The sequence below is a fragment of the Dreissena polymorpha genome, chromosome 3, assembly GCF_020536995.1.
Source record: "Dreissena polymorpha isolate Duluth1 chromosome 3, UMN_Dpol_1.0, whole genome shotgun sequence".
Lineage (NCBI taxonomy): Eukaryota > Metazoa > Mollusca > Bivalvia > Myida > Dreissenidae > Dreissena > Dreissena polymorpha.
In genome coordinates this window covers 125,390,829-125,415,464 of record NC_068357.1, presented here as the reverse complement: position 1 = coordinate 125,415,464, position 24,636 = coordinate 125,390,829, and the positions used below count along the sequence as shown (strand labels likewise).

Genomic DNA, 24,636 nt, shown 5'->3' with positions numbered 1-24,636 from the left:
GCAAACAAATGTTAACCAATATCAAATCATCTATAGTAAATATCAACAAAAGCATTTTGATACACATAGTAAGTGTTCACCATCATAGTACATCATCAGTTAGTTCGACATCCCACGGTTGCTCAAGTGTAAGTACTGGCTAGCATTTACCCTTTTCAGTAAACCGTCACACATCAGCATTTTTAGACACAAGTGCTGATAGATTCAACCCTTGTTATCATCTTTCACAGACTTCTATGAGTAAACAACTGAAAAATATAAAACGTTTGTACTCACTGTTTGGCAGCTCCAAGAAACACGTCTGTACTGCTTGCCATCTGGACATCAACTGAAACAAAACATCTGAAAACACACATACATTTTAAACGTTTTTGAACAAAAATCAACACAGAGCAGAGCTAAGCTGCAGCAGTTAATCTTTCTTAAAATTGAATTCTCCATCTCTGCATAGCACACATGAAAAATAGCATAACATCACATTACAGCAGTCAATGAAAACAAAAATTTGATCGACTTACCTTGCTTCTGTAGAGTTGAGTAACAGACGTGGAAATCTTCTTCCATGTGTAAACCAGTGACTCGAATCTGAAATAAAGTAAAGAACACATTGTACAACTCAAATCAATGAATTAAAACTTACCTTACTTTTGATGAATTGTGTCTCAGCAGTTGAAATCCTGTTTAATTTCTGCATGTGAAATCTGAAACAGAGCAAAGCACGCATGTTACAAATTAAACAAACACAAGTGTTACACTTACCCTGTTTGCAAGTCCCAATCACTTTCTCAACAATGTTCCTCTTCTTGATTCGTCTTCGTCGCTGTCAGCAAGTACACCTGAAACATAAAAGCATGCACAAAACATCCCATATAACAACTATTTTGTACTTACCATATGAGTGCTTTTCTGTTCAGGTCAGCTTGAAAACCCATCACTGCCATCAGCATCTGAAAAATAGTACATCACAAACAAACAAACAAACATAACATATCATAAAAACAGTTTAACACAACAGATATGAGAGCTCTCGCAACCACGTCTGTTCTGTTCGACTGTCCAAAAGCAAGTGACAGTACTTCAATTCACTAACATTGAGAAATTCTAAACTTACCTTCAAGGCTTGTTGAGTAGCTCCAAAAACAAGACTGCTTGGCTCCACTGTTCACTCCAACTGTCATATCATCACTGGATAAGCACTCCTGAAATGTATTAAAACAAAACATGCATAGAACAAACATTCAGTCAAAAGTACTTACCTTTCACTTTGTCACTGCCCTGTGCTCAACTCCAGTCAGCATGACATCTCTGCTTGAAAGTCTGAAACATATAAAAACATGCAATGCAAAACAAACATAGTTACTTACCTTCTAGCATATTGTTGGAGCTCCAGAAAACACGACTGTTCACTCCAGCTGCCAGACTTGAACTGCCAGCACACATCTGAAAATCTGAACAAAGCATTCATGTTCATACTTTACTAGCCGTACAATTAAAGTTACTGACATACTCATCATCCAAAATAGAGTACACGAAAAGCTAGCTAGGTTTACCTCTGTCCATGTGTAATACACCAAATGAAACCATGATGATAAAGTAACTCACTTTATCTCTTCTTTTGTCAAAATACAAGTGTTCATAGTGGAATGAAACAGACTTACCTTTTCGTTAACCAGCTCTGTTCAAATCATGTCCGGTTTTCATCTCATGTCAAATCTGAAACGAACTAAATCAAAACATGCATAGTATACAATCATTGATAAAATTTCGAAACATTTGTATGCTTCATAGATCTGTGTATTTTCACTTTACAGATCACGGACAGCTGGCGACCACAAAAGCGAAAACATTTTTGTACTACTCAAACATTGCTGTATTAAGCTCACACTCATGAACACCAACCGACAGAGTTGTTATAGACTTATAATCCCTAAAACTGTACAATAAGAATCAAAAGCAGTTTTCAGTCATAATCTTTTATTGAATTCTATACATATGCACTACAATCTAAAGTACTCACCACAGCACCCTGAAATGAAATAGAAATGTTACAGCATGCAAATACAATTTAAGCAATATCATATCATTTATCTACTATGTTTGCAATTTTTTTTCAATCATATGTTCGTTTCCCCAAAGAAGCTCATATTCTGTTCCACCATCATACACCATCATCGCTAATCACAACATATCGACACTATATCAGTACTGAGTAATTTCTACCCAACGCATTACACTTCTATACAAGTAAACCTGTACAAAACGAATCGAAATCAGTTTTCATTCATCATGATTTATTGAAACAAATTTATACTACAATACTCACCACAGCCCCCTGAAATGAAATAGAAATGTTACAGCATGCAAATACAATTTAATCAATATCATGCATATCAACAAAAGCGATTCAATACATTGTCGTTTAATATTTTTGCAACATTTTTCCATCATATGTTCGCTTCCTCAAAGTAGCTCAATGAATATTCTGTTCCACCATCATCCACTATCATCGCTCATCACAACATATCGACACTGTATCAGCACTGAGTAATTTCTACCCAACACATTACAACCATCATACATCATCACGCAACTTGTAAACAGTAAAACGAAAAAAATGTGTACTCACGTTTTTGTAGACAGCAGCTCCATAAACACGTCCGCACAGCTCGACATCTGAACCCCAACTGACAGTCAATCGCTTGACACCACAACATAAATTTAATTATTCACAACAGTCAGGGCTTAAAAAAACACGTCCGATCAGTCCGATGTCAAAACTTAAATTGAAGTCAAGTCGTTCAAAAAAATTAATGTAAGTCAAACATTTCATATATAACGCTCACAAAAGTTCGTTGTCAGTCCATACTAAACGTTCAAGAGTATGATTTTATTTCACAACTCAAGTCAAAGTCAAGTTGTTATCTCATAACAATAACCTAACACTACAGTCATCCAGTCATTCAACAACCTGAGTACCAAGTCGCTATTCTATAACGCGAAGTCAATTTAACTCTCAAAGTACAAGTCAGTAAAACTCAAAACTTTTCATCAATAGTCAGAGCTCACGAAAGTACGTCCGTCTTCGTCAACGTTCAAAAGTGAACTGAAACTTTTTAATCGTAAAAATATTTCAAAGTCAAATTTTTTTCCTAGCTCACAAAAACAAGTCTGTCTTTGTCAAAGACCATCAGTCAACTAAGATTCTGTCATAGTAAAAAAAATTTAAAAGTCAAAACTTTTTTCAGAGCGCTTTAAAAACACGTCCGTATTGGTCAATGTCCAAGTCGCAACTGAGCGTTCTTTACCCGCGCAGTTCAAATTATAATGAGGTCACGACGTCGAGAGCTTCGAAAAACACGTCCGAACCCTTCAACGACCAAACGAAGAATGACAGAAAAGCACATTGAAAATGTTTATTCTTCATGATTTGAGTTACGATCGAATGTGTATTTGATGACAAATCTAAAAATCATACTTACCATGCAAAAATCCTACAAATATTGACTTTGTGATGATATTTTTTCATGACCATACAAGCCGAAATATTCACACTCACAGCTTGAATGGGCATAAAAATTGATAAGCATGAGTCCGTACAATCCATCCAGTATTTCCTTCGAGTTAAAGCAAATCCATGGTCTTTAGGTCTCAAATCTTGTTATGAGGCGTACTCAACGCAGATTTTTATAGTCAATGTTAAAACGACAAAAGGCGAGTATATAAAAAACTCTAGTCAAACATAGATTTACTAACCTATCATTCTGAAATAATCCTAGATCATATCAAATATGTGAGTAATCCATCAAAATATTTATTACTGAACATTTAACACCAGCACAAAATATTCCCGTATACCCATTTAGTTTTCTACATAGCCTGAACAATTCAGTATTTATTTTCAATTCTGAGAACTCAAATGTTTACATGACGTTCGACTGACGAAAGCAGCTCGATATGATTTCTATTGAGGAGCGACTATTGCGTTGTGATTTTTTCAACTCTGTTTTGTGAGTTTAGTGCCAATACAACGAAGATATAGTAAACAAATATCCAACCACATATATCAAAATGTTCAGCACACTGGCGCCTACACACTCATATACAAATAGTATGGTTATGTGTACAATTGTTCTCGTAAATTTGAAATATCAATAAAATCTGCGTTAAGATCAAAATATCATAACTCGCGCATTCGATTTTGTATGAACAAATAGTATCAGTATGAGCGCATCGAAATTTCAGTTAATCTGGTGAAAATTTTATTGAATTTGGACATCGGGTTTCACAGATATTCGTGTTAAATCAGTTGCAAAGAAACTCAGTTTGCTATCGTCGATAATATGTAAACTCCCCCTGTACTGTGGATGAGATTTATTGAAATGACGTCGTCGATTTGCACTGACAACGAAGGGTCAAAATTACGATTCATGAAATGTGTGTTTGTTGTGATATGGTTTTCTGCCCGTATAACTGCAGCGTTTTACAAAAACATCAAGTATGTTACACCAAAATGCACAGAAATAAATTCCCCATCGCATGATGCAAATATTACTGTATCATATTGCGAAATGAAAATCTTTTCTTCATATCAACCCAAGTTTTACCAATAAACAGAAATTTTGACATATATCCACTTATCTACTTGCAAAATATTTAAACTCTTATTGTTACTGTCTATTTGCTGGTTATGATTGTGAAAATTTCATCGAAATGCGTTCACGCGTAATTGAGGCAGTTAACATAAACCGCTTCGATACAAACACAGTTTTATCAAATATTCGCTATCTAACGACGTTCGGTTTAACTCGACTGAAAAGTTCAAAATTTCTATAAGCACGAATGCGTTTTCTCTCAGCAGTATTCTTGTAATTAGACCTATTGTGGAGTATCATACATCAAAATGTGCAGAACAGAATTCCCTATAGAATGATAGCAATTGTTATGTACTTGTATTGAATGGGAATTTTTTTCCTTGTCAGCGAAGTGATTTTCATGCGAAAAACTAAGAATTTCTACTTAATGCGAATATGTTAGCAAAAAATGATCCCCACAAAACTTGTTGCTATTAACACGTTTCATATTAATGCGAAAATTTTTGGTAGATCGGTCAACTATTTGAAGAGAAAACACGACCTCAACTTTTTCGTATAGTGCATTTCGCTGTAGATCTACACTTTAACAGATTCAATGAGATGACGTTGTATGTTATGAAGAATTTATCAAAGGCGTGTTTCAAGCAAAATGGTTTTCGGTCAATATTGAAGCCAATTTTCAACACACTATCAAGTATGTGGTATCAAAATGTGCAGAATTAAAGTCTGTACAAGCAGATGTTCAAATCACCCCAATATCAATGAGTACAAAAAAGTTTTCTATTCAGCGACTCGTTTTCAAATCAAACATCTGCGATTTTAACACACACGCATAAATGCTAGGGAAAATTTATCAGCGTATAATTTATAGCCAATATTGCACTGAACAAAATGATAAAAATCCCATGTTGTTATCTCAAGTGGTGTGGAAGATCCCCCGCTTTAAACTTTGTACGAAATCACTGTTCTATTCGCAGAGAGTTTTCGACGTTGAGTCAAAATGTAAAGTTAAAGACAGAAATGCGTTTAGTACGAAATCGTTATCGCACTGTATTTTTGTTGTGTTTAGAATTACAGTAAAGTGTAATACATCAAAATGCGTGGAATCGAATGTCCTACAAGCTAATACCAAAATGAAGATAAATGCTCTTAACACGAAAAAGTTTTCTTGTTAGCGAATTTTTTAATGTTGAATATCTTATGCAATGAGTCGTGTGAGAACAATATAGGCGAGACAAAAATTGTAGCTATCATAGGATTACATATTGTGGTGAAAATTTCATCTGAATATCATGAGGCGTTCTCGAAAGAATTGAGTTAAACCGATGTAACTGAAACTTGTCCCTCGCTTGTTTACATTGATAGAAATGCAATGACGTTGTAAAAAATCTAAAGTTAAAGACAGAAATGCGTTTAGTACAAAATCGTTATATCGCTGTATTTTTTGTTTGTTTAGACATACGATTAAGTGGAATACATCAAAATGCGTGGAATCGAATGTCCTACAAGCTAATACCAAAATGAAGATAAATGCTCTTAACACGAAAAAGTTTTCTTGTTAGCGAATTTTTTAATGTTGAATATCTTATGCAATGAGTCGTGTGAGAACAATATAGGCGAGACAAAAATTGTAGCTATCATAGGATTACATATTGTGGTGAAAATTTCATCTGAATATCATGAGGCGTTCTCGAAAGAATTGAGTTAAACCGATGTAACTGAAACTTTTCCCCCGCTTGTTTTCATGCATAGAAATGCAATGACGTTGTAAAAATCTAAAGTTAAAGACAGAAATGCGTTTAGTACAAAATCGTTATATCGCTGTATTTTTTGTGTGTTTAGACATACGATTAAGTGGAATACATCAAAATGCGTGGAATCGAATTTCCTACAAGCTAGTACCAAAATAACGATAAATGCTCTTTACACAAAAAAGTTTTCTTGTTAGCGAATTTTGCAAAATTGAATATCTGACACAATGAGTCGTGTGAGAACAATATAGGCGAAACAAAAAATGAAGCTATCATATGATACAATACTGTGGTGAAAAAATCATTTAAATATCATGAGACGTTTGCGAAAGAATTGAGTTAAACCGATGTAACTGAAACTTTTCCCTCGCTTGTTTACATGCATATGAATGACGTTGTAAAAATCTCAAGTTAAAGACAGAAATGCGTTTAGTACAAAATCGTTATATCGCTGTATTTTTTGTTTGTTTAGACATACGATTAAGTGGAATACATCAAAATGCGTGGAATCGAATGTCCTACAAGCTAATACCAAAATGAAGATAAATGCTCTTAACACGAAAAAGTTTTCTTGTTAGCGAATTTTTTAATGTTGAATATCTTATGCAATGAGTCGTGTGAGAACAATATAGGCGAGACAAAAATTGTAGCTATCATAGGATTACATATTATGGTGAAAATTTCATCAGGATATTATTAGTGGTTTCAAAGAAAAGTGACTTAAACCGCATTGTAAGATATTGTACCCAAGGTTGTTTACATGCATACTCAGTAGAAATGACGTTCGAGCTACAGTACATGTGTGCTTAAAAAGTCAATTCATGATTACAGGCAAAATGGTTTTCGGCTAGTCTTGATCAAGCGATACAATAAACATACACGCATGTCATATCAAAATATTCGGAATGAAATTTTCTATAAGATGATATAAGTTGTGTTTCACAAATCACCGCAATGAAAAAGTTTTCTTGTTGCGAACGTTTTCAAAGTGATTTTTATCACATAAGTATGTATGTTGGAACAAAAATAACAATAGAAAAGTTGTAGCGAACAATAAGCTCGGCATTGTACTTTAAATTTGATAGTGATGACTTGAACAGTTCCGGAGAAATTTGACTTAAACCTCGGTGTACGATATTTTACTCAAGGTTGTTTACATAAAGCGAAATGACGTACTACATGTAATGAATTTTTGCGCGATGCGATTTAAAGAAAAATATCAATGTTGCGTTTAACTCGTGTTCAATCGAAATTATTCACATACATACAAAGTGTTATACACCAAATTCTTCAGAAAACAATTCCCAATTCAACTGTACATATTTCGTTAAGCAAAACGAAAAAGCAAAAAAGTTTTCTTCATACAAAAGATTTCGGACAGATATTTTACATAGAAGCATATATTTCAGGGCGAACTAATCAGTACGTAATTGTAGAATAGCCATCTGTGTACTGTACTGAAAATTTCATATTGATATTTTGAGTGGTTTCAAAGAAAATGCACTTAAACCTCGTTGTAAGATATTGCACCAAGGTTGTTTACTTACAGCGAAACGACGTACTGCATTTTATGAATTTAACCTCCATGTTAAGAAAAACAATATCAGAGTTGAGTTCAGTTTTCTGCTGATAAATCGGCGTTTCAATGTGTGATTATTTAATCCTCACAAAAACTTCATATTTGACGGTACACATTTTGAACAATGTATCGCAAAACGAAAAGGCAAAAAAGATTTCTTTTAAAGGCTTTATTTTCGATCAAAAACTCGCATTTTGTCCAAGAAGCATAAACAAAAGAATACAACGTCTGGAACAATCATTGTGGAGCTTTCTATGTTGAATATCATAGTCAAAATTTGATCCCAATATCTGCATTGGTTGTTGAGAAATGTACAGTTAAACTTTCTCGCAAATACTCATCTATCTATGTACTTTACTGTGAAATGACGTTCGATATTATTTGCACTTGATGACCTCGCTGTACTGGGTGTAATTTCTCATGCGTTGATGAAGTATTGGATTGGAAAAAAATTTGTACTAGCGAGATATTGTGATTTGAAAAATACTCCACTGCACTGTTGCGTTGAAATTTGATCATAGTACATTTCGAAAAAATATTCATAAAAGTTCATATCAAATAACAGCTGTTAGGTATTGACTCATTTTTCACACACACAATTTTGTTTTGTCGAGATGAAGAATTGCGAATGAGCAAAATGCTAAGTAAACGTATATGGCTGGAATTTTCACTAACGCATAAGCTTTGTCGAAACTTGTGATACGTATCGAGTACTTGAGTTAGATATTCTCTGCGTACTTTTGTTGTAACATTCGATGTTTTGTATTCGAGTAGTATTAGGGTAACATTTGGTATATGAATAACGAAATCGGGTCGTCTGTTCTGAATTGTAACTTCGTGTTTTATGTACAACCGACAGTCGTCGCGTAATGTGGGAAATGTCTTTCTGAAGTACTGACCTAATTCGCTAACGTACGTTTTATCAAAATCCCTCAGACATGCAACTTTACTCAGCGCTTTTCGCAAATATGAGTGTCTACATTTTCCACGCGTGAGAAATTTACTATTCATCTTAATCAAGGACTTTGGTATGCAATCACTATGCTTTGTCCATATATAAAAATCGCACCAGCCCGTCGGGTATAAAAGGCGACCCGAACATCTATTGTCATCATTCTTGATTTGAGACTCCAAGAGAGAACATTGACTCGAAATCATGCCGAAATACGCAAACCGACTGCCAAAGTTCGAGATCACAGACGCTGCTAGTGGTAGTAGCGAAACGACTGGCAAGGGCAAGCGACATGCTACAAAGCCATACACTCGACCAGAACAATCGGCGTCAATTGATCTAAAGTCGTTCGGCTATCATTTGAACAGACTTGGAAGTCAGGTTACAGCGTTCGTTAACAGCAGCGACTTCGCTATGTCTAAAGAAGGTCGCGATGTCTGCAAGAAAATGGTATCGTGTATTCAAAAGGCTTCATCTTATCAGCGAGAAGCGAGCGAACATTTGGTTGATGATCAAGAGCGTTTCTTCGAGGATGAGTGGTCTAAACGCGAACGCGCGCTAAAAGAGCAACATGAACTCGAAACCGATAGGATAATAGCGCAGCTCCTATTTGAAAAGAGCAGGCTTTGGATTCGCTTAGAACAAAACTTCAAGAAGAAAAAGAAGAGGCTATTCGAGGATTGAAAACGTGTACCATATGCTACGATGAGGAAAAAAACAGTACCTTGACAAGGTGTGGGCACACTTTTTGTGAAAACTGCTGTCTGATGATGTTCGATGGAGACTGCGCTATGTGTCGAGCTGACGTTACTGGCTGGGTGCGAATGCTTTTCACGGATTAAATGTTTTGACTGTTTTCATATGTTTGATGTTTGTTGTAAAATAAAATGTTTAAATGCATATGATGTGTATGTTGTTAGTCGAGCAGGTTAGATATAGTTTGATTGTTTAGTAGAACGTTGAGCTTACGAACAATGTCGTATTGAATTGCAATGGATCGAATGCTAAATATGAGTCATTGTGTAATATAACATCTAGTAGTATCAACATGTTTCGCAATATCCTCCGAAGTAAAGAAACAATAAGATAACTCAAACGTCTTCTATAAAAGCCAGTCTTTTTATTAAAACTCAATCATTCACTCTTGAGTTAGCAAAGCGAAATGACGTCAAAACAACTTGCTGATGTTGGTTTTTGTTTGGATGATGAAAGTCATCCGTTATATCTCACTCCAAGTGACCTTGACCAAACTTGTCAAAATGTGCACTCTCTTCTCCAAATGACAGACGAAGAAGCTGGAAATCAGTTTAAATCGCGAGAAGACGAAGAAGCTGCGGATTTTTTGGCGCAGCTTGTACATAACAATTCCAACGACTCGTCAGGTTTGACTAGTAAAAAGGATTCGAATAAACGCAAAGCTATTGCCAATAATAACGGCCAAACTGCCAAAAAACCTAAAGGTTCGCGAAATACAAAACAGGACCCGATTTCAACTGGAAACAAGCAGACTGACTTTGTAGAACAGTATCTGAAGAAACAACAGAGACTAAAATCGTTGCACGCTGATGCTCGTACTAGGATCGCGTTTATTGAAAAATCGTTACAATATGTACAATCCAAAGAAAGCGATGAGCCAACGGTTTGCTCTTTTCTGTCAAAGGCATCTTCAAACATTGCGCTTGCTATAGAAAGCATCTCAAGTGAACTACAAAACAGTGGCGATGTTGACTCGTGCCGAATATGCAAAAATGAAGACAATCCACCAACAGTTATAAGCAAGACGTGCGGACACGGGTTTTGCTGTATGAAGTGCATAGTGAAGTATTTGGAATACGTCTACAACAAAAATTCTGGGCAATTGATTTGTCTGAAATGCAGACATCCATACGATAAGAATGCAACATGTCAACTTGGTGCTTGCTATGGCATTGTTGGTTGATACATTGAAAGAATAAATCATATAAAACATGTAATCTGAGGGGTTTTTTTCACATGCTTGAAATGAATGTTATATGCTTACACGACTTCAGGCTCATATTGGCCTTAAAAAATAGCGGAATGAAAACTCAGATGAACACACGTTATTGTTCAATATTTTGACCCATTCCACATATCAATGTTTCATCATAAGTAAGCGTTTTTTTCAACAGTTTTGGGCTTGAAAACATATTGATATTAACTGTGATATATTGCAAGGAAGCAACGATGTTTGATTTATCTACGTCACGACACAAAATATGGTTCATATGGTTGTTGGTTAATTTGAGTAATATCGCTATGAATATGGCTATGGGCTTTAGTCGAAATCTCATCAGCTTGACTCAAATGCGAATGCGTGAAATTGACAATTACCATAAATGAATACAAAATAGGAAAATTAAGGTCATGGGTATAAATACCTCGCTTTTGACACAACACAATCATTCTTCCTTGAGATTTCAAAGCGACATGGCGCTCTCCAAACAGCTTACCAATGCTGGTGTTCGTGTAGATGATGAAACTCATCCATTGCATTCAACACCCAGTGAGATGATACGAAAGCATCCAATTTTGTACTCACTTCTCACAATGACTGACGAAGAAATTAAAACAGAATATCGTTCGCGAGAAAACGATGCAGCAGCTAATTTCATGGCTCAGCCATCACAGCAATGTTCCAACGACTCAACAGGTTCAACTAGTACAACGACATCGAATAAACGAAAAGCTATTGCTAATTCTGACGGTCAAACTGTCAAAAAACCAAAACGAAACGCAAAACAGGACGCTATTTCAACTGAAAAGAAGCATGAAGACTTTTTCGAAGAGTATTTAAAAAAACAAGAGATACTAAAATCGTCGCACGGCAAAGCTCAGATAAAAATCGACAGTCTCAATAAGGCGCTAAGGTACGTTAAATCTGTACCAATTGATGAGCCGAGGTTAACATCGTGCGTAACAACTGCAGCTACAAACATTTCCAATGCAATTGATTTGATTATTTCAAACCATCTAAAAAGCAGCAGCAAAATCGACTACTGCAGACTATGCAAACTTGAAAGCAATCCACCTAGAGTGTTCAGCAAGAAGTGTGGGCACGGGTTTTGTTGTCTAAATTGCTTTCCAAAGTACATGGAATTTGTAAGTGCTAACACTGGTGAACAAATTGTTTGTTTGAAATGCAAAATACCATATGATTGTCACACTGGTTGTTTTGGACCAGGTTATTTCATGTTTGGCTAGCAATTTATCAATAAAATCTATGTTAAACCTTACATTTGTGTTTTTGTGTTATATGATTATACATAGAGTTGTGAGTGAAAGAATCTGAAAATACTGAAAACTGCCATTTCACACAATCAGACAAGTAGAAGGTTGTGCTTGCTAGCAGTAATAGGCTCTCGGAATGGCAATCTCTTTTTGAACCAGACCAGTTATGTAAGCCGAGTATGAAAATTCTCATCTTCTTATTCATATAGACAAATAAAACAAATCTGAACAAAAAATTGGCTTGTGGTTGTGCTTGCAAGGTCACACACACACTGTAATATGCGCTCGGAATGGCAATCTCTTTTTGTACCAGACCAGTTATGTAAGCCGAGTATCAAAATTATTGTATTCTTAATCATATAGACGACTAAAACAAATCTGCACAAAAAATTGACTTGTGGTTGTGCTTGCTAGCTCAAGCAGACACTGTAAATTGCATTCAGTGATTTCTCAAATCATATCAGAGCTAGAACTTGAACCTAGATCTCCTTCTGCAAGAGAAGGCGTTCTTCCTTGAACCACTCTGAGAATATGAACTGAACATCACTTCACACATAACACACACAATGAGTTTTGTGGCCAGACATAAATGTGCTGACAAAAAACCATATTTTTCTAAAAAGCATTTATATACTTTTTTTCTAAGCATTTGAATGAGACCAGTTATGAGAGCCATGTATCAAAATGTTCAAATATTCTCTTATGGACCTCAATAAAACAAATCTGAACCAAAACATGGCTTGTGGTTGTGCTTGCTAGCTCAAGCAAACACTGTATGATGCGCTCAGTGAATCACAGTATCACGGCACAACAAACACACACAATGAGTTTTGTGGCCAGACATGAATGTGCTGACAAAAAACCATATTTTTCTAAAAAGCATTTATATACTTTTTTTCTAAGCATTTGAATGAGACCAGTTATGAGAGCCATGTATCAAAATGTTCAAATATTCTCTTATGGACCTCAATAAAACAAATCTGAACCAAAACATGGCTTGTGGTTGTGCTTGCTAGCTCAAGCAAACACTGTATGATGCGCTCAGTGAATCACAGTATCACGGCACAACAAACACACACAATGAGTTTTGTGGACAGACATGAATGTGCTGACAAAAAAAACATATTTTTCTAAATAGCATTCATATACTTTTTTTTCATCCACTTTCATCTGAAATTGTTATGCGTGCTTGCTTGAAAAATTTGCAAATACATACACTATAGGCAATGATAATAAAAACTGACTCGGGACAGACTTACAAATGGGTTTGCTTGTTGATACACACATTTGTGTTGACTTGAAAGAAAGATTGTTGTGACCAAACATTCACATGTTGGCAAAAAGCAGAATTTGCATTTTGGTGTGTATATAGATTTTTTTGCAGTTTTAGACATCAAATATTTTTGTGAAGAAGACTTTGAAATGGACAATTATGCATTCTATGGATAAAATATGAAAAGTGAGCCTACATAGAAATATGAAAACAAATCAGTGCACATGTTTTCTTCACATAAACTGTCATACTCAAATGTAAATTCTGGTAAGAAATTATTCAACATATGACAAATGTTTTACACAGTCAATACAACATGATAAAATATCTGTGTCCAATACAGTTACTGTACTGACCAACATGCAAAATTTTCATTTTTTGTGTTACTAACTTTTTTTAACTTGCAAAACCCACAAATGTTATGCCATTTTTGCTTCTAGATACTTACAAATCCATACCATAGGAACTTCTTAAAAAAAATAACTCAAACAGGCAACCATTGGGTTTTGCTTGTTGAAATTGAATCAAATATTGTTGTGACCTTGAACATTCACATGTTGGTAAAAGAAGCAGAATTTGTAGTTTTGTGTGTTAACAGATTCTATTTGCAGTTTTTGACAGAAATGGTACTTGCGCTATAGATTCAAAAATTGTTGAATATGTTTGATATGATTCAAAAATGAAAAAAACTGACCCTTGAAGTTTAATGACAAATATTCTGACAAATCAGTGCACATGTTTACTTTCACATAAAATATTATATTGAAATGTAAGTTCTGGTGAGAAATTGTTCAACTTATGACAAATGTGACATTATTCAATCACAGTGTTAACAACACACAGTTACAAATAAATACTGATTGTTCATTCATTCTAGAAATCAACTTTGTATGGCAGATTTTGATGTGTACAAATAACATTCAAGTCAAAAAAGTCTGATGCAGCTAAGAAAACAAAACAACACAAATCAAGTTCTAAACTGACTTATTTTACATAAAACAGCAGTGATCACAATCATTTGAATAAAAGAACACATTTTGTTTTGAGTATTTCAGTTTTAGTACTAAAAACAAAACACAATATGATTTATCATGTAGTTCAACTTTCTTTGTTTACCTTTGAGATTTGTTGACATTTCAACATTACACTGTTTCGTCTGTCATAAAACAAGACAAAAATGTGATACGTACACTGTACTATGAAATAAATTCCAATTGAAACTATCCAAAAATGAACACAAAATCCAACATAAAACCTCCAAAATGCATTTTGACAGGCAAACTGTTCCATGTTTTCGGATAACTCAAAAACGGTTTGGACAATGACACCAGTTTGAACGTTGATTTTTCACCGAACCCACAAAGAAACAAAAACTGGTGGCATTTTTCACGCAGATGAATGTATCCTTGATCGAAACACACCGAAAACTGCACACTTAACGCAATTTTGTAGCGACTACGAGTCAAAATAACCACGCTTCATGTATGAAACGTTACTGCTTGACTCCATTTTTTATCAACAAAGACGTTGGTTTAAAATGCGGTCACATCGTTTAGCAGTGATACACCAGGCATAAGCCGTTAACCGCGTGAAAGTTCCCTAGGGTTGGAACACTATAAAAAGACAAGTTTTCGCATGTTTGATTCATTTCGCAACTTGCAATTACACAATCAACATGACTGACAGAAACGCATGCCAGCGTTGGATGGCAAAGGTTGCTGAAAGTGGAAGTTTTCGGGCATGGTTAGAGAGACAGAATAAACATCATGAGAATAAGTCGTCAGCTGGAAACAACAAAGCAGCTTGTGACAGATGGATTAAGAGCATGGGCGAAATGCTGCCAACTGTGTATGACACTACGTTAGTGATTGTGTGTCATAGGTGCAAAAACTTTTTTTCGATGGTGAACTTTTGCCGTAGATGCGAGGCCCTCAGCTGTGTGTCATGTACGCGGATCGACGATCGCTGCGAATGGTGTGGCGAAATTCAGGGTTACGGCCAAAAGAGAGGAGTGAGGCTTTTGCATCTGTGATCGAGCGGACTATGTGGGCTGATCTAGTGGACTATGTAAACTGTTGTACGTTGTTGTTGCGAAAGATTGAATGTTTGAAATATTGATTGTTGCAGAATAAAATCGTTTGAAACTACATATACATAGTTGTTTGTATTTGATTTTAGTAGAGTTGGGTAATATAGATATGAGAAAACATACGACACTGGGTTATATCAATAACTAACGCAATAGCGAAATCAAACATTCGTGCACACAATAGTACTTGTTTTTCAACTCTGCGTTTGGTAGTTGCACGAATAAGTATATGTTACTACAAGAATAAGAACAAAACGAATTGAACGGTTCATGATATTTATTTACAACACAATCATACAAAACCTACTCATGTGTCTATCAATAGTCTTGTTCCTGGACCCACCATTCGCAAAAACTGGCAATTCGGTGAATGTTTATGGTGTTCCAAGAACGCATCGTCTGTAGATTTCCAATGATACAACACAATGCCACAACGAAAACATTTGCAACGGTCGTGTTGTCCCAAGTAGTACAACCCGCAAGAAGCAAGCTGGTATTTGTTTGGTTGTATTTGGGGAGACCAATGCTCAAACGTTTTCAGTCTATCGATATAGTTTTCCATGTACATACTTGTTTCATTCGTGCAAAAAGCGTCGGTATCATCCATGATATGATATGATATTATATTACACATGCAATTGGTTATTTCAACATCTTTATACATTTTTTGTCTCAAAAATACTCTTGGTCAAACGTTACGAGTTTTGTTCTCTTGGCTTTTGAGCTCAACAAAATCCCATTAATGGTTTGAAGTCGTTTTGTGGGATCTTGGTGTGTCCAGCACAAATCATATTTCGGATTGATCAGAATAACCTCAATATCGACATAGTACACAATTTCCGTATCTGTCGCTTTCCAACATTGATCTCGCGTCGAAAATGTAAACTTCACATCTGGATAGAGATCCATGATGTACATTTCGACAGCTTTGTTCCACTTTTCAATATTCAAACGCAACATATGTCGAAAAAATCCCAAATCTTTGAGTTCAACGGCTAGCATTGTTTAGGTGTATAGAGTCAATTTTCAAGTTACTACCTATATAACATTTTCTACCAAACAAACAAACACATGTTAACGTTTCAACAAGTTTATTCAATATTTTGCACATCGACAATTGACAGGCACGCAGTGACAGGTCCAGCATCGGTGCATTCGGTTTATACGTCGCTGTGTTATTTTGCCCACGCTGAGAAAGAATGGAGGACGTTTCGCCACCGCAATTTCAGCTTCCCAGTCTTCGGTTTTCGTTTTTGGAGTTACCACCCCGATGCTGGTATTTTCTGAAACAGAAAAAGCAAAAGTTAACAACTAAATGAACAATGCTTACAATAAAAACTGCTATGAAAACACAATATCTTATCAACACAACTTACTTTTCATCTCGGACTGGCTTATTTCTAAGTCCCAATTCTCAGTCTGTGGAACTTGAAATTTATTTGCTGGTACAGACATGTTGTCGCTTTGGTGTTTAAATCAAAAATGATTTGAATCAATAGTCATGTAGCGCATTTTATATTCAGCGACTGTTTGAGAACCACTAACCCAAAGTTGTTGTCACTTGTGTTCGTGTACAGAATATTGAGAATTTTGTTTGCAGTATTGTATTGACAAGAAACAAAGTTGTACTTTGTTTGCACCAAACGCTCAATTTCATCACGAAGTGTTGTTGAGTCATCTTGTTGTGAGACCTTATCTATTTTATCACGAATATTTTTTGTGCGAAATGAGTCAAGTTGTTTGTTCCAAAATTCAGTGGTGCATTTGGGTACGAGTGTTTGACCATAACGTTTGATTAGACACGAAGCCAGTTTGTCATGCGTATGCTTTGAAAATGTAAGTACTCCAATCATACTCAACGCGTTTGTCAAGTAATAGCTTGTAGCTGCCATATCTTTGGTACATGTGTTTGAAAAATAAAGGTGACACTGATGAACCTCATTGCCGTAGATATCTTCGTAATCGGTCTGTTCACACAGCAGAAAATCAGACCCATTGCTTTGAGAACCACTAAACCTGAGCTTCACAAACTGTATGTATTCAGGTTTAGATATATGAATGACAACTTGTTCTAGGTCTGTTTGTGTGAAATCAACAGGCAAAACATGTTTTTCTTTGATAACAATGTAACACGATGAATCGAAACCAAAGTTTTGATTAATGTGTGTAGCTAGCAACTCGGGTTGGTTTGCTTTGATGAGTGTATTCAATTTGCTTTCGCCTTTCCTTTCGCTGCAACGAGCCATTTCTGTTATTCAAATTCAACAATTTAGGTTTTTATCATGGAATTTGTAATACGACGACTTGTATAAATACTGCAACAAAAACTGAATGTGTCTCATTTACAATCTGACAACAGAAGCGACAACATGTCGGTCCAAACATTGTGCGAAAAATTCATTCGTGAGAAAAGAAATTTCAATGCGAATGGTCACCAAAAGAAGTACATGTTCAGCGTTACATGTCCTTTCACAGATGTAGAGGGACTGCGTTTTACGTCGATAACGAACAGTCCGTACGACTACTTAAACTACAAGCCAACGCTGGACCATGTGTTTCTCGATGAACCGACACTAGCTGCGTTTGAACGATATGTTGACTTGATGTTTTCTGTTGCCGATGAAAAGATTGATATGTGCTACTTCAAAATATTGAAAACATTAGTACCAGAACATTTCGCAACTCTAAACGAGCGCATAAAGAAGGGTAGATACATGCAGTCGAATCCCACGTTAAACTACAGACTGCCGATATGCATAATACCAGTGTTGGAGTTGCACGGAATCGAGGAGTTTAGCAAAGTCTATTCGGTGAAATCCACTTGCCTATCTTTGGAAAGGACTCAGATACGATTGAAGCTGAACACCTACTTTCGAGCAGTCATGACATTACTCGATTGTTCGGAAAATGATATCGTGGAAATATTGGTGAAAAAAGGAGTGCTACCGAGTAAAAACTTTCAGCTTGTCAGTACACAGAAAGAGCTCACAATAGGTCTGAAAATTGTGAGAAGCTGTGGTGAAATATACGAAGCGTTGCAAACTGGCATCGAAATGAGAGAGATGAATGCTAACGTATACTCACTACAACCAAAATATGGATATCCAAATACAAATTTGTGTCAGGCGTTAGAGGTTTTGTTTGTGATGCATCCTTTGTACCGCAAGCACATCAACAGTCTTCACATTGAAACGGAGCTGATCGATGGGAGAAAAGGTAGACTAGTCAATGCTATTCCTAATCGCAAACGCAAATTTGTTGAAGATCCAAAGGATCAGTCGAGTCTCCCCAAAAAGATGCTTTGCAAAATTTGCAAAACAAATGAAATGCCTTGTTCTGATGTGAAGGCATGTTCGGAGCAAAATGAGATAATCAGTATGCCGGTCGATTTGTCAATCGTGAAAGAAGAAATTGCGGAAACGTTTATCCCAGAACAAGAGGTACAAGAAGCCCCAATGCCCGTTAGCGAAATGTTACCTGAAGAAGACCCATGTAAAGTTTACTTCATCAATCAGTGTCAAAACGAAGAACACGAAGATATGCTCTCTCAAGCGGTTAGAACATGCATTCCCAACATTCACATCCCACCGAACTTTGTCGCATTTTGTGTGTCGAAGGAATTGCTGACAAACGGCCTCGTTTTGTACATTCCTGCAGATTTTGTGTTGTAGTCTGTTGTGTGCAAATTTTTTGTTATATAGCTATTTCATGTGTTTTGTTAGATGAATGAAATAAAAACCAGCTATGTTGCGCTTCATACTATTTGTCTTGTTTGTGTCTCTATGTAGCTGTAACGATAACTGCTTCAAGAAATCGCCAGAGCGCGATCTGGGTATATACAATGGTGCATTCTCGATCGTTTCCTATGATGATGCGCTAGACAAGTTACGCAAAATTGTATATATTCCTGAGAGAATGTACACAACGCAATATGATATTCTCGAGGCCATACGAAAAGTCATAAACCAAAATTTGGGCGTGAAAGACAATTATTTGACCATTGAAAATCACAGGGACAGGTTTTGTTTCCAAATCAAAGGCAAACTCTTTTTGATTTTGACCCCGAATATAGGTAGGATGCTAGCTACTGATTCTCTATGGCGATTCTTGGTACCAGACAATACATCTAATCATGTTGCAGACATCGAAAAACGCAGTAGCGATAATGATTTCGTTACATCGACAGTTTCAAACGAAATTGACACACACACAAACAGCGAAATGGAAAACACAACGCTTGCTTATATCCCCAACAATGGTTCGACAACCACAAAGGTTAACAAAAAAAGCACGCAAGCAACACTGAGAGTTGCACACGAAAATACCACTAAAACATTAAGTAAAAAACATAACACATCAGTTGTCAATGCCCTTAGCGATGGTTCAACAACCACAAAGGTTGAAGAAAATAGCGATCTTGGCACATCGATAGTTGCAAACGAAACTAGCACACAACAAAACTACAGTGAAAACCATAACATAACGAGTGGTAATATCACTAACAATGGCTCAACAGCCACAAAGGCAAACGAAAATAGCGAAACAGGATCTGTCCTTGTTATAATCGAAGTTGTGTTTTGCATTCTAGCCGTGTTTGCAATCGTTCTTGGACTAATAGGATTTGTGTATAACGTTATAAAAAAAACAAAGGAACTAAAATAAATATAAAACACACTCATATAAACGGATCTTGTCATTCTTGATGTTCTAAGCCAACCATGCGGTCGTTTATCATTTTGTGTTTTTTCATTGTTGTCCGCGCAGACACAACAGTTCAAAGCGTTTCTTCAACAACCACATCGAGAGTTGCAAACAAAACTAGCACACAACAGAACTACAGTAAAATCGATAACATAACGAGTGGTAATATCACCACCAATGGCTCAACAACCACAAAGGCTAACGAACATGGCGAAAAAGGATCTGTCGACGTTGTGTTTTGCATTCTAGTCGTGTTTGCAATCGTTTTTGGAATAATAGGATTTATGTCGTACGTAATAAAAAGATCATAAGAACTAAAATAAATATAAAACACACTTAAACAAACGGATCTTGTCATTCTTGATGTTCTGAGCCAAGCATGCGGGCGTTTATCATTTTGTGTTTTTTCATTGTTGTCCGCGCAGACACAACAGTTCAAAGCGTTTCTTCTTACGGTTTACAAAACTGTTATTGCAATGTGTGTGATCCGACTAAAAGTATTGGTAAAATATATGATGGATCTTGCTACTTTATCAGTATTGAGCAACAGTTCAAAGTTGGAAACCAGTTTTCAACGAACGTCAATGTACGTAAAACTGTAAACAGCACCGACTATAATGCATACGATGTGGTCATTTTTGGACATAAAAACATTCATCTAAAAACGGTTTTCACTCAAGTAAGCAACGAATTTATTTTGAACAACATTCAAGGTTCTATCAAGATAGCGCTGTTCAACAACAAAGATAGGCCTGCTCAATGCGTTCATTTGTTCAAACGAAAATATTTGGGCATTTCATGCGAAACGGCTAACGTAGCGCTGTTAAAAGCGGATCGAGGAGAGTTTGTGACTGTGTCACCTTTCAATCCACGTGCGTACAAGACATGTTCATTTGACGAAAACGCAGCAGCGTCGATCACATCACCTAAAACTTGTTTCGTGGTGAATGAAGATGGCCAGTGCTTACCAGCAGTGCTGCAAACAGAAGAAGAGTTTCAAAACGCTTTTGACTATCTGATTAACAGAACGCACGACCCGAAGGTGAATGCAATATCTCAAAATTTGATGTTCAAAATTGACAGTCTGAACGAAACGCTCGAATTAAACGATTACGCGATAGTCTATTCGCGAGTGTCATATGATGAGAACAATACGTGCTTGTATATCGACGTGAATGAAAAATCTATTTCGTATGAAGATTGTACAACAAAACGAACTCTGTGTCAGATTAGAATTCCTGGTATGGGACTGGATTCACCGAGTGACGATGATTCCAAAATAAACAGCTTTTGGGTCTTATTTATTGCACTAACATTTGTGGTTGTTTCTTTGGTTATAGTTATAGTTATTGCGTATGTGTTGCAAGGATTTCAATCTAGACGTTTACAAACTACTACAACAGTTCAAATAACAAGCGCCTAACTCGAGTATAAAACCATTCACGCAAAGTCAGTAGTTGTCATAACGTAAAAAAAATGTTCAGCTGTGAGTTTGTGGCTGCGATGGTAGCAAATTACTTGGAATGCAAGCAGTTTGAGGACTCAAATGACACTCTTTGTGACATCGTCGAATGTGTGATTTTGCTTGTAAATAGCACTGTTACGATGCATGTTCTTACAAAAGATGAACTGGCCATAGCTTGTTTTGATGAAGACTATTTCGCCGAATTGCTTGAACAAAAGCTGAACAGTGGTTTGAGCTGGGATGTGTTTGTGACTGCATTTGTTTTGTTTGCGGCCGTCGTACGTGAAATATCGAATTACAACGCTGAAGGCTTCTACCACCTGAATAAACTACAGAACGTGTTCCGTAAATATAGACTTACTGACTGGGTTGCAAATCAACCTGGTAAATGGACATCGTTTGTACAGTATTGTAAGCGAGTTTGTTGAATAAAAAGTAGAAAACAGAAAAATACGTTTTTGGTTGTTTTATTCATATGTTCAATCATCACATTCACGGTCGCTCTGTAAACTAAACGATAAATTTGATTCCAACTCTACAAACAAATCGTTTTTATCGAAAATGTTTTTGATACCAATCATATCGATGATTTCCTTACACATAGCACAGCCGTTGGATTTCAGTAAATCATATTTCTTTTCAGTCTCGCCATCTCGATCAGAAATACTGAAAAGCAGTTTCGTTTCATCTAGTGTATCCCGTATTATTAGATCGACATCGGCGTAATTATCGTCGTTGATTTCGACGTTTCCAACAACATCTTCAACAAGCATTAAGTACACGCTAAGATGAACTGTGATTCCAAAGCACGTTAGTTTAATTTCGTACTTAAACTCAGGTCTTGGCTCGAAATAACAATTTGACCAACCCGGTTGAAACGTTTCAGATCTATACGCATAGAACTTCTTAACTTTGGGCTTTTCCGTTGATGTGATGCTCAAATGCTTCGATACTATTTCCCACAACTGTTTTGCATCAGCTTGTGACTTGATTTTCCTTTTCCTTTTTTCAATGCGATCATACTTCGACATTTGCGGACGAGCATAAGATGACCATCTGCGTCCAAAGTACATGTTTTGAAATGTAACACTTTCCCATATTAACTGACACTTAAATGGTTTGTGATCGAAATCGTTACAAAATGTGCATATATATTAGCGCTACGCAGAGTTAACTTCATTTGTTGATGTTTGCGACTATATTTCTTGGCATTTTGCTAATTCAATTAATCATCGAAGAACGAAACCCAGATTTTTGGGATCGCAAAAAGACTAAACGTTAAAACAACAAGAAAAAGCCACGATTGCTGTTACAATCCTTGCGTTGATTTGTATTCAAGACTTGCAATGCGACCCGACGGTGAATGCGATATCTCATAATTTGATGCTTAAAATTGACAGTCTGAACGAAACGCTCGAATTAAACGATTATGTGATAGTTTATTCGCGAGTGTCATTTGATGGGAACAATACGTGCTTGTATATCGACGTGAATGAAAAATGTATTTCGAATGAAAATTGTACAACAAAACGAACTCTGTGTCAGATTCGAATTCCTGGCATGGGACTTGATTCATCGAGTGACGATGATTTCAAAATAAACAGCTTTTGGGTCTTTTTTATTGCACTAACATTTGTGGTTGTTGCTTTGGTTATAGCTTTTGTTTTTGTGCAACTTTTCCTTGCATGGTCGTGGTGGTTTACAATGCCCGTAATCAAATGGCAACGATAGCAGACAAAGTGAAATGGTTTGTGATATAGATCGTTACAAAATTTGCATATAAAAGTTCTGCACAAAAAGTAAGCTTCATTTCATTTCTTGATGTTTGCGACTATATTTCTTGGCATTTTGCTTATTCGATTCATCATCGAAGAACGAAACCCCGATTTTTGGGATCGCAAAACGACTAAACTTGACAACAACAAGAAGCCATGATCGGTGTTACAATGCTTGCGATGATCTGTATTCAAGACTTACGATGGTGGTTTTCTGTTAGAAAAATACGAAAAGAATGCATACAGGTTATGAAAGAACTTCGTGAACGCTTTCAGGCAAATAGTTGCTGTGATTGCAAAGACTGCAAAAAACGTATGGCTCAACTTCACCTGGAAAAAGAACAAGCAGTGAAAGACTCGCGTACTTGTATAATTTGCTGCAATGAAGAGAAAACCTTTGCCGTAACACCATGCATGCACCTTTTCTGCGTAAACTGTTGCTGGCACATGCATATGCACGGGAACAAATGCGCTGTGTGTAGAAGTGAAATGTTTGGTTGGACGCCGATTCATTGGACTGACTAGCAGTAATAACTTTGTGTTTATGCTTGTGTGTGTATTTGTGTGAATTGTATCGTGAAATAAAATGTTGAAATGAATTTCATGTTTTAGTTGTTAGTTGGTAGATAAGATGCAAGTATATTAACATTATGGTTTTTATCTTGCTGCGTGAAGAAAACAAACACGAAAACAAACACGCAAGTTTACTGTTTTTACTCTTTATTTTCGACATACAACAAACAACATTTATACATACAATATTTAGTTCATAACATTTTCTTCTCTGCGCTTTCGGCTCAAACTACGACTGAACACTTTTGTAAAGCTTCTCTTTCTAGTTCTCGACCGCTTTTCATCGTTTTCGCTAGGTTCGTTGACAGACATTGGTTTTTGGTTTTTCTTAGACTCGTTTTCTCGTCTTAACAATTCGTTATCATACGCGTTTTTGTTGTGCAATGTAAGTAGTTGTGGAATACGTTTAAGAAACATAACCACCTCTGTCATGCCTAGGAACTCGCCGAGTTCCATCATGTTAACTAGGCTAGATATCGACTGCCAATCCGAGTAATCTTGCGTGAGACCGTTACATTGGTAGTCAGACAAGTTCATGAGAATTTCAAAAACATTCATCAATTCTTGAACACTGTAGTTCAGCGGAATCTTGACATGATTTGCCTTAACGTTAGTGAACATTTTTACAATTGCTGCT

The 24,636-nt window shown here is 36.2% G+C and overlaps 1 long non-coding RNA gene across 1 annotated transcript; it reads right to left on the bottom strand.

Annotated features, from left to right (window-relative positions):
• Nucleotides 1–16,559: 16,559 nt before the first annotated feature.
• On the bottom strand, nt 16,560–17,049 carry LOC127871341 (uncharacterized). Its single transcript, XR_008045293.1, has 2 exons — nt 16,862–17,049; nt 16,560–16,768 (listed from the first exon to the last, which is right to left on the bottom strand). It is a non-coding gene; the product is annotated as an uncharacterized LOC127871341 (long non-coding RNA).
• Nucleotides 17,050–24,636: the final 7,587 nt, after the last annotated feature.